This window comes from Leptidea sinapis, chromosome Z (assembly GCF_905404315.1).
Source record: "Leptidea sinapis chromosome Z, ilLepSina1.1, whole genome shotgun sequence".
NCBI lineage: Eukaryota > Metazoa > Arthropoda > Insecta > Lepidoptera > Pieridae > Leptidea > Leptidea sinapis.
In genome coordinates this window covers 6,183,102-6,193,466 of record NC_066312.1, presented here as the reverse complement: position 1 = coordinate 6,193,466, position 10,365 = coordinate 6,183,102, and positions in this window count along the sequence as shown.

The following is a 10,365-nucleotide window of genomic DNA, read 5'->3' as shown; positions in this document are numbered from 1 at the left end:
ATAAAAAAAAATAGTGTTGTGGCTTGCCCACTCTGTAAATCAACTGTTATTAAAAAAGTTTAACTGCACCCAGGGATGTACGCTCACAACCAATGACACTTGGAAGCAGCGTTTCCGTTGTCACAACACAACTTACTTATGTATATTGACACTTAATAGTCTCAACACATGATCGGATTTGGTCCGGCTATATTCCATGGTAAGTTGCATTGTCCATCCGCACCGTACCGAGTACTACGCCGGACCAATTGATGCGCGCAATAACGCCCAACGGACCGTGCAATGGTCAGGCATTATTTGATTAATAACACGTACTTAGTTAAGACTTGATGTCACTATTAACGTAAAATTAAATAAAACATCACAAAAAGCTGCTATAAGAATTAAATTTTTATAGTTTAACAAAAAACTTATATACATCAATTAGGAAAAAAGTATCTAAGAAAAGGCGAGACTAAACAAAAATGGTTGTTTATTTAACAAATACACAAGAACTGACTAATTACAATAAAATTTGATAAAACGCAATTAAGCTCGTTAAGTAATTTTGAAGGCAAGACAAAACAAAAATCTAACTTTAACCTATTTAAAGTAATTCACTGCGTAAAGAAAACTGAAAATCGATTTACAACAATAAAATTACAAATAGAGTAGCTTTACCAAACACAAGTAAAAAGGCGACCATGAAATTAACTTTCATATTATTAATACCTACTACTAAACTTAAAATAAATTTATATTATTATTTAGTTATTGGTCTACCAATAGTAATTAAATCGAAGAATATGTAAGTGATGATATAAAAGAGTGGCAATGAGTTTCCTTCTTACTTCTTCTCATTAGCTCAACTAGTATTCCGAAGTGGTGATAAATTTAGAAAAGAATAGAAAATACTTTTGACATTCGTAAGTGTCATTTCCTTAGCCTGTACGAATAAATCAATTTAAATTATATTGTAAAATAATAATTTAAATAATATTGTATGAAAATATTAAATTAAATGGGATGGACCCGTCATGCGAGTTCCAACTCCTATGATCCGCCAGGCCACCGGAATTCATTTTATTGTGCGCAACGTTTTAATTTTGCGATAACTCTTAAGATATTATAATTGAAATTGTATGTTGTAGGGCTTTTAATGTACATGAAATGCTTAAGGGAACTAATGTATTAAGTTTGATAAGGCTTTTCTGAAGACCTATAAATCCCACCTTACATTGTTTTGTTATATCTCAAAGGTTAAACATCGTTTTCAAGGACAGCTTCCAACCGGCGTGTAATTGTCCGACATCTGCAAAAATACGTCATATTTAGACCAAATAATACCCATAACATATTATAACACTTAAGCAGTAATGTGTAAGCACTACTGTGTTTCGGTCTGAAGGGCGCCGTAGCTAGAGAAATTACTGGGCAAATGAGACTTAACATCTTGTCTCAAAGCGCAGTTGTAGTGCCGCTCAGAATTTTTGGGGGTTTCAAGAATCCTAAGCGGCACTGCATTGTAATGGGCAGGGCGTATCAATTACCATCAGCTGAACGCCCTGCTCGTCGTGTCCCTTATTTTCATAAAAAAAAACTTAAGCCTTTATGAATAACACCATCTTTTACTGAAAACTGCATTTAAATCGATTCAATAGTCTATGAAATTATAGCGAACAAACAGACAGACACGGCTGAGGAATTTGTTTTATTTATTAGTATATGATGTAACTATGTACTCCTTTTTTGAATAAAGAACAAACATTTTCTTTTCTCTTTGTCGCCTTGATAAAGTTTCACTTTTGTCGTATTCTTAGTACACGTGGCTTTTTATTTTCTACTAGCTGACCCGGCAAACGTTGTTTTGCAATATAAATTATTTTTAGAGTTAAAACGTTTGTTGAACCTTGCAACAAGACTTCATTTTTCTAAAATAAAAGAATATTTCTAATATAAACTTAGCATAAGTTACTCCTTATTACATCAGCTACCTGCCAAAAAAAGTCCCATTAAAATCGGTCCACATTTCAGAGATTAACCGGAAAAAACAGACAGAGAGACAGACAAAAAATGTAAAAAATGTTATTTTGGTGTAAATACTGTATATATATTCATATACGTGTAGTAAATAACGGTTATTTCTATATTACAAACAGACAATCCAATTTTATTTATATGTATAGATTTAGTCCAGTTTATTTAAATCTGCCAATGCGAGTTTGAAGTTCAAGATTTACGTAAATGGCTTGTCTTTGGCTACTATGTTTAAGTACGTACCAACCCACGTAATATAAAAAAAAATACGAAAATATACTTTTCTTTCCCGTAGGAATTCTCTGAAGACCATAGCTATTTACTCCGCAAGAGTTTCATAAAGTTCAAATCAATCAATTAAATTTCTTTACAAATGAACTAAAACTTTGAAATAATAATTTCGTTAGAACGTATCTATATTATAGCTACTAACACTTCATTTTGTTGGTATTGAATGAAACTGTGCTGTCACGTTGTGCTTTGTTACGCTTGTTTTTATTAGAACCAGTCAGTCATAAAGGAAAGGGACTCTTAATCATCCCGACTTCATGACTGCCTCCTTCGACGAATATATCACACACCTCATTATTACCAAGAGGACATATGCTCGGAGTTTCCCTGCGAGATCGAATCAGAAATGAGGAGATCTCTAGGAAAACCAAAGTCACTGACATAGCCCAAACGATTGCGAAACTGAAGTGGCAGTGGGCAGAGCACATAGTTAGACGGACAGTTGGTCATTGACGCAGTAAAGTCCTCGAATGGCGCGTACCGTAAGATGCAGTGTTGGTAGGCCCCCCTCCATCCGATCGTCGTGATGTCGTTTCCAGCAGTAGACGTCTTCCGGCTGATATCATCATGATGATGATAAGAGTGTAATGATAAATAGTGATGCAGCTCAAGTTGTTTATATTGACATTACAATAGGTGTAATTTTTTTATATTAGTGGGTGGGAGAATAAAAACCAGCTGTGGATAAAAATAATTAGTATTATTATTAATAGACCTTTTCGTCCGTGTGCCTTTATACATATTACTTTACTAAATTGTTATTTGCAATCAATTAAATAGGCAACAACCTTAATAAAAACGACAAAACTCAACTTACCTTAAAGTCCGGCAACGCTCCTGCGATTCCTCTGGTGTTGCAAGAGACTGCGAGTGGCGGTGATCACTTAATATCAGGTGATCCGCACTCTCGTTTGTCCTCCTCATCCATGAAAAAAGGATTACTTACTTAGTAATTTTGTGCATTACTCTTACTTATCTATGTAAATAAAGTAATAGTTATACAGAGAGAAGAATATCTCTAATGGGGATAAGACAAAGTAGAAAGAAGCAAATCTATTGTTACTGTAACCGATCTTGATATACAAGTCGTAAAAAGTTAGCCACTCTGGACATTAAATATTAAAACACTAGTTATCACACACATTGATCAAAATCAAAATTGGTCATGCATTTTCGGATTGCCAGGTTGTTTATACACTAATATATATTCTAAGTCCATGGTTATAATTGTGATCTCATTTTTTTTCATAAGTAGATCATTAGTACTGACTGAATCAGGAATTTTAAATGAAGGTACAAAATTTTTTCATGGTCAAAAATATGTCTAAACGATATTGGCTTTTAGGTTTTTATGTCGTGCTAGCTCCATTCTGAGTTAATAGAAAAATTTAAAGTGTGTGTGTACTTATGTATGCTCGCAAGAAGTTATACTTCTTTGGCCTATCGAAGCAAAAATCATAAAAATTTATTCCTCGTCCTATTCTACGTTTTTAGAAAGAACAATTTTGTAAAAACCTTGCAAAGATGGCTTTGAAAATTAATTATTAAATAATGAATTCGGCTGTATGGGTTTGAACCCTTGCCTGTTCTAATAATGGACGAAGGAACCAAAAAAAATAACGAATGTCACTAACGTCAGAAAATTTTAGGAACCAACTTCAACCTTTACTTTTCACTCTCATCATTTTTTCATAACGCGTCTAAAGAAGTATAACTACAAAAAAAACTTATGCTAATAATTTTTAAACAAACAAAAACTGCCAAATTCATCATATAACTGCACTCGATTGAATGAATATAAATCCTCTTATAGGCTTAACACATGGTCGTATTTGGTACGGATATACCATCGGACGGTCCATCTCTTTACGGTTGATCTGTGGACGGTCCGGTAGGTGCCCCGAATCAATTGCTTCGGCGTCGTAATGGGTACGATCCGGACGGTAATAATGATAATTTCGTACGATGGATAATGTGACATACGATCGAATATGGTCCGATACCAGTCCATTTATCGTCATACTTTAACGGCCGTTCCCAATATCCAGTCAATCCCTTACTTGAGATAAAAATCGTAACTATCGTTGACTTTTCTGTCCCAATAAACATATCGACGGTAACTCACCTTATCCGTACACGCTGTCTGTCAATGGGACGACGTATTGCTTACCAGCGGTAGAAGTTTGTATGGAAATTTGTAATTCACGCGTCCCAATATAAGGCGAATGACTTGTCGGGTGTATTGGGACAGCTTCAGATTATTGACAGCTAATGACAGTAGAAGGTAGTAATTTATCTCTATCTGTAGATAGTATATTGGGAAGGGCCGTAAATGTGATAGGTACATATTATTTTTGAATAGTACATATTAACGCATGCGGATTACATCGAAGTTTGCAACAAAACGTGATGCAATGATTACGGCCGCGGGCTATGCGCATGCGTCTTATTTGATGTCAATCAACCTTGATTAATTACTTACATCAAATTTTAATGTATTTCTCTAAAATCTCATTACAATTGAACATTGTACTTATTTTGTTACATACATATATTTATGTCAATAAGTGACGAGATGAGCACGACCAGTTGAACAGTGGCAGGCTCCTTTGCACAGGATGCCGGCTAGATGATGGGTACCACAACGGTGCTTATTCTACCGTGAAGCACTAATGTGTAAGTATTATTGTGTTTCCGTCTGAAGGGTGCCGTAGCTAGGGAAATTACTGGGCTCATTTGCCCAGCAGACTTTACATCTTATGTTATCTTATGTCTTAAGGTGGCGAGCGTAATTGTAGTGCTGCTCAGCAATGGTTGGGTTTTTCAAGAATCCTGAAGGGTACCACATTGTAATAGGCAGGACGTATAAATTTCCATCAACTGACCGTCCTGCTCGTCTCGTCCCTTATTTTCATAAAAAAGGACGTTCGGCTGATGGTAAACAATACGCCCTGCCCATTACTTGCAGATTCTTGAATTACCCAAAAATTCTGAGCGGCCCTACAATTAGTGCGCTCCTCAGCTTGAGACATAAAATATTAAGTCTCATTCACCGAAACACAATAATACTTATACATTACTGCTTCACTGCAGAAATAGGCGTCGTTGTGGTACGCATAACCTAGCCGGCATCCTGTGCAAAAGAAACCCCACTGGTATTGTGATTGTATTATGATAATAAATAATGGCTAATTAAACTTACAAAGCAAAAGAAAATGGAAACAAAATGTGGGTAGTTGTACTTTTAACGATACTCACTCAGTTCTATTATACGAGCTACAAACGCGCTAGTTGGTGCCAACCACTGGTAAGGCTAGGGCTACACTCAATGAAGGACAGATTTTTTTTATCAGTTCTAACTTGGGACATATACCTTTATAAGCATAGACGGTACTACTGAAAAATAATACCTAACATTATTACAATACTAGCTGACCCGGCAAACGTTGTATTGCCATATAAATTGCAGATTTATTTTCTACTTTCTTCACACTTATTTTACATTTTCTTATTCACACTATAGTTTTATAAATTATAGCCTATAAGTTATTCTGGTGTGTAAGCTATATTATTATAAAGTTTCATCAAAATTCATTTATTAGTTTTTGCGTTAAAGAGGTACAAACATACATCAAGACATTTATAACATTAGCAGGATTTCAAAATATCATTTTACGATTTAAATGTGGGACTCAGTGACCAACCAAGCCAAATGACGGGTTTACTGTGAACGTGTTTAAGGCGTACAAATTTTGTCCTGTCCTGAATTACCAACTGATTATTTTTATTGCGTTCAGTTTTAATTTTCACATTAATCGTAATATAATATGAATTGATTAATTAATAATTAATGAAGTTAACAGATTTATGTTGCCTTTACTAACGTACAATTATGTGTTAATTTTAGTGATAACTGGCTGACGCAGCAAACGTTGTATTGCCGATATTAAAATAGCGATACAAAAGTATCTGTTGATCGTAGATGGGTGAAAATTTGAAGTTGTGTGTATTTTTAAATGTTGACACATAATCAAACAAATTTAAAAAAAATTGGCGTGGACCACCCTTTACATTTAGGGAGATGAATAACAGATGTTGTCCGATTCTCAGACCTACCCAATATGCACTCAAAATTTCATGAGAATCGGTCAAGCCGTTTCGAAGGAGTTTAACTACAAACACCGCGACATGAGAATTTTATATACTAGATAATGCAATCGTAAGTATGTCTGCACAGACAGAAAAAAAATATTTATCGTCAATAAAGAAATGTAACGGTTATATTGTTATGTGTGACAATTTTTGTCTAAATTTAATGAAAGTTACTACTTGTTTAAATTGAACTTAAAGTATTGAATTCTGATATTTGTTTTGTATAATGTTGAGAACTGATTACGTACGGCATCAATTACTATAATTTGTAATTGCGTTGTCATAGAAACATTCGTTTATGAAAATAAGGGACGAGACGAGCAGGACGTTCAGCTGATTCAGTGCCGCTCAGGATTACTGAACAACCCAAAAATTACTACAACTACGCTCGTCATTTTGAGACATAATATAATGAAAAATAAGATGTGAAGTCTCATTTGCCCAGTAATTTCACTAGCTACGGCGCCTTTCATACCGAAACACAGTACTTGGTTAGACATTACTGCTTCACGGCAGAAATAGGCGCTGTTGTGGTACCTATAATCTAGCCACTGATAAATATGATTGTTATTTATTTATTTCTCAATCATGTCTTCCTAGGAGTGAATTAAACAGACACACAAACAATTAAATGTTCCTATTCGCATTCAACGCTCTTTCCCTTGTTGGATATGAAACGCCAATAACATTTTAATGCAATATTTATTTAATTCCCTCATAATGTACTAAGCTTTACATGAAAACAGGTTGAATGACGTGCTTGCAGGAATATTATGAAAACCGCAGACTTTTCACGGCATAAAAGATAATTGCCTGCACTTTGTGAATAGTTAATGCACTAATATTGCTTTACGTTGTTGCACGAACTAATAAATGGAAAGATGTTAAATGCCTAAGTGATTTAAGAATCAGACGAAATATAATCTTCCCACTTGTACAGTTTATGTCTACTATAGCCTACCACAAGGGGTGACACATAGTACATAAGATACAAGATAAATATTTTACGACGTATTTTTGGTAGAAGTCAATAACGTTTCATACACTTATAAGCACATATCATTCACAGTCTGATAGCGGAATGGCAAAAGTGTGCTTAAAGGCAATATAAGCACACTTTTCTTCTAAGTCGTGTGTCAACTTGTCCGCATCAAACCTGAGCTTATAAAAATAAATGTTTTACATTGCTGCTTATTGACCAATAATATTTGAAACAACTGGAATAAATGACGCAGCGTATAGATATAGCAGTCAAAGTGATTCATATTTTCGTTTTGTTTTACTATCGAGTGTTTTTTTTTATGTATAGAACGTTATTGGTAGAAGTATAAAAGTCTGAAAAAGCAATGAAACGTATCTTTACACATATTAGTGATCGTCATGATGTTAATATTAAAATATTGTACCTATTCCAAAATTTGCACTTCAGACATGAATACTTTTCGTACTGTGTGTAGTTTTTTAGTTTAAAAAGACCACTGCAACTATATTGTTAAGAGTCTGTTGGGTATGTAAATTAAATAGAGGCTGAGCTCATCCAACTGAGTGGCAACGCTCTGGTGATTCGTCTGGTGAACGCCATAAGTCCGAAGATGATGATGTTAATAAAAGTTTGTGGTCTCTGCTCTTCGAAACTATTCCCTTCATTCATGCGGTGGCAGAACACAAACTACTGGATTGAAAAGAGAACTGCTAGAATAGCCTATTGAAGCTGCCTGCAAGACTGCATTGCGGTCAAATGGCTCAAGTTACTGTTTAGGTGGATCAGTAGTGACATCAAAATTCCCCATGTGGCAGGATTGGCGCCATTTGGGTGGGCTTGAAATGTATATTCAATCTTATATTATTTATACTTCTTGCTAGACTATGATAGATGTGAAAACGTGGAAAAAAATAGAATTTAGAACTAAACATGTAACATCTATTTAAACATGCTAGATGAGCAAGAATTAATTGGATAAGTTCAGACTTGCACACATTGGAATTTGTTTCCAAACCAATTTATATCGATTACAACTTGCTCTTGTTACTTACTTAGAACACACCAGATTATATTAGCTTAAATAAAATGGTCTTAAGAAAATTGATATGACTTATATAGTAGGAGGTCCTTTGCACAGGATGCCGGCTAGATTATGGGTACCACAACGACTCCTATATCTGCCGTGCAGCAGTAACGTGTAAGCATTACTGTGTTTCGGTTTGAAGGGCACCGCAGCTAGTGAAATTACTGGGCAAATGAGACTTAACATCTTATGTCTGAAGGTGACGAGCGTAATTCTAGTGTCGCTCAGAATTTTTGGGTTTTTGAAGAATCCTGAGCGGCACTGCATTGTAATTGACAGGCCGTATCAATTACCATCAGCTGAACGTCCTGCTCGTCACGTCCCTTATTTTCATTAAAAATAATGTGTCTTACAAAAACAATATCTAATTAGATATCGAAAATTTGCCATAAGACCGTTGACTCATTTATGAGTATTTAATAGTTTTACGAAGACAAAGTGACGAGCCAACAGCTATTATCTAACAGTCAAATACCTGTTAAGTCAAAACGAGACCATCCCTATTCAGCATTCGGTAAGAGTACATTTTGTACCTTAGACAAAGAAGCACACTGTCAAAAGCACAAGTGTAAAAGGGACAAACGATCGCTAAGCATTATGGGTGGTCGTTTTGTTTTTTATTGCAATTTATGACTACAATCCTCTCAAGAAATAAATATGGGCAAATCTATTGATATTATTGTATTTTTGTTATGTTTACATAAGTCAAACGTGATTAGCTGTACGTTACAGACATGTCTAGGATCCAGTGTTCTGTGAACAGTTTGATCTCTTGTAGGTATCAAAAAAACCCCATTTGCATCTCTAATTATTTTGGGTTTCATTATGAGAATTGTGTAAGTTTGAGAAAATCTGCGAAAGAATACACAAGCATTATAAAAACCACATTTTGATAATAGTAAGAATTATAAGTGCCGAGTTTCTGTCCTAGTGTTTGTCAGCCTGGACTTCAAAACTAGGTCCGTAGTGATAACAATTATCACGTGTGAATTTATATGACAATGACGTTGAATGACCAGCTATAACAATGACGTTCTATACATAGAACGTCATACATAGAACGTCATTCAGGGGAAGAGTAGGTTATCAACTGTTAAGAAGATCCTGTGGATGAAGCCACAACCTGAGAGTTGAACAAAGCCTACAAGATTTTATGACGATACGTCACGCGAATGGTTACCTCAGTTGGAAGAGCACTCGCACGGAACGAGAGAGGTCGTGGGTTCGAGTCCCGCATCGTTCATAAAATTTTGTTTTCAAATTTTTTTTGTGTATACATTTATGACTGGTAATCTGAAGGAGCTTTTGGTCACCGATATTTTTGACTCAAGTGACATTTGTCCAACGTAAGCTAAACCTTATAGTATATGTCTAATCATTGTCAATCTTCATCGTCGTTTACAAGATCAACTTATATTGGTTTTGAAATATGTGTTGATATCTATCCTTGTTAAAAATAATAAAAAAGGAATTCCTTTTTCAAAATATTTTAATACCATTAAAATTGGACCAAACAACTTTATTTTAGGTACTGTTACTAAAATTTATCAATGTTATATTTTTAAACATAACATTTTCATATTCTATTTTATATGCTATTTTAATTAGGTGTAAGTATATTCTGTGTTAAAAAAGAAAATCTATCGTTTTCACAGAAAAATAAAATTCATGCTAACTTACACTACATAACACATACATAACTTTTAGTTATTTATCTACTTTGATACATTACAATTGAAAAATTATATCACCGATACGGTGGTACAGATACAATTCTCCTCTTTTTAACTTATCAACATCCGGGTGATACCGGGCACAAGTGTTACTATAATAATCAGAT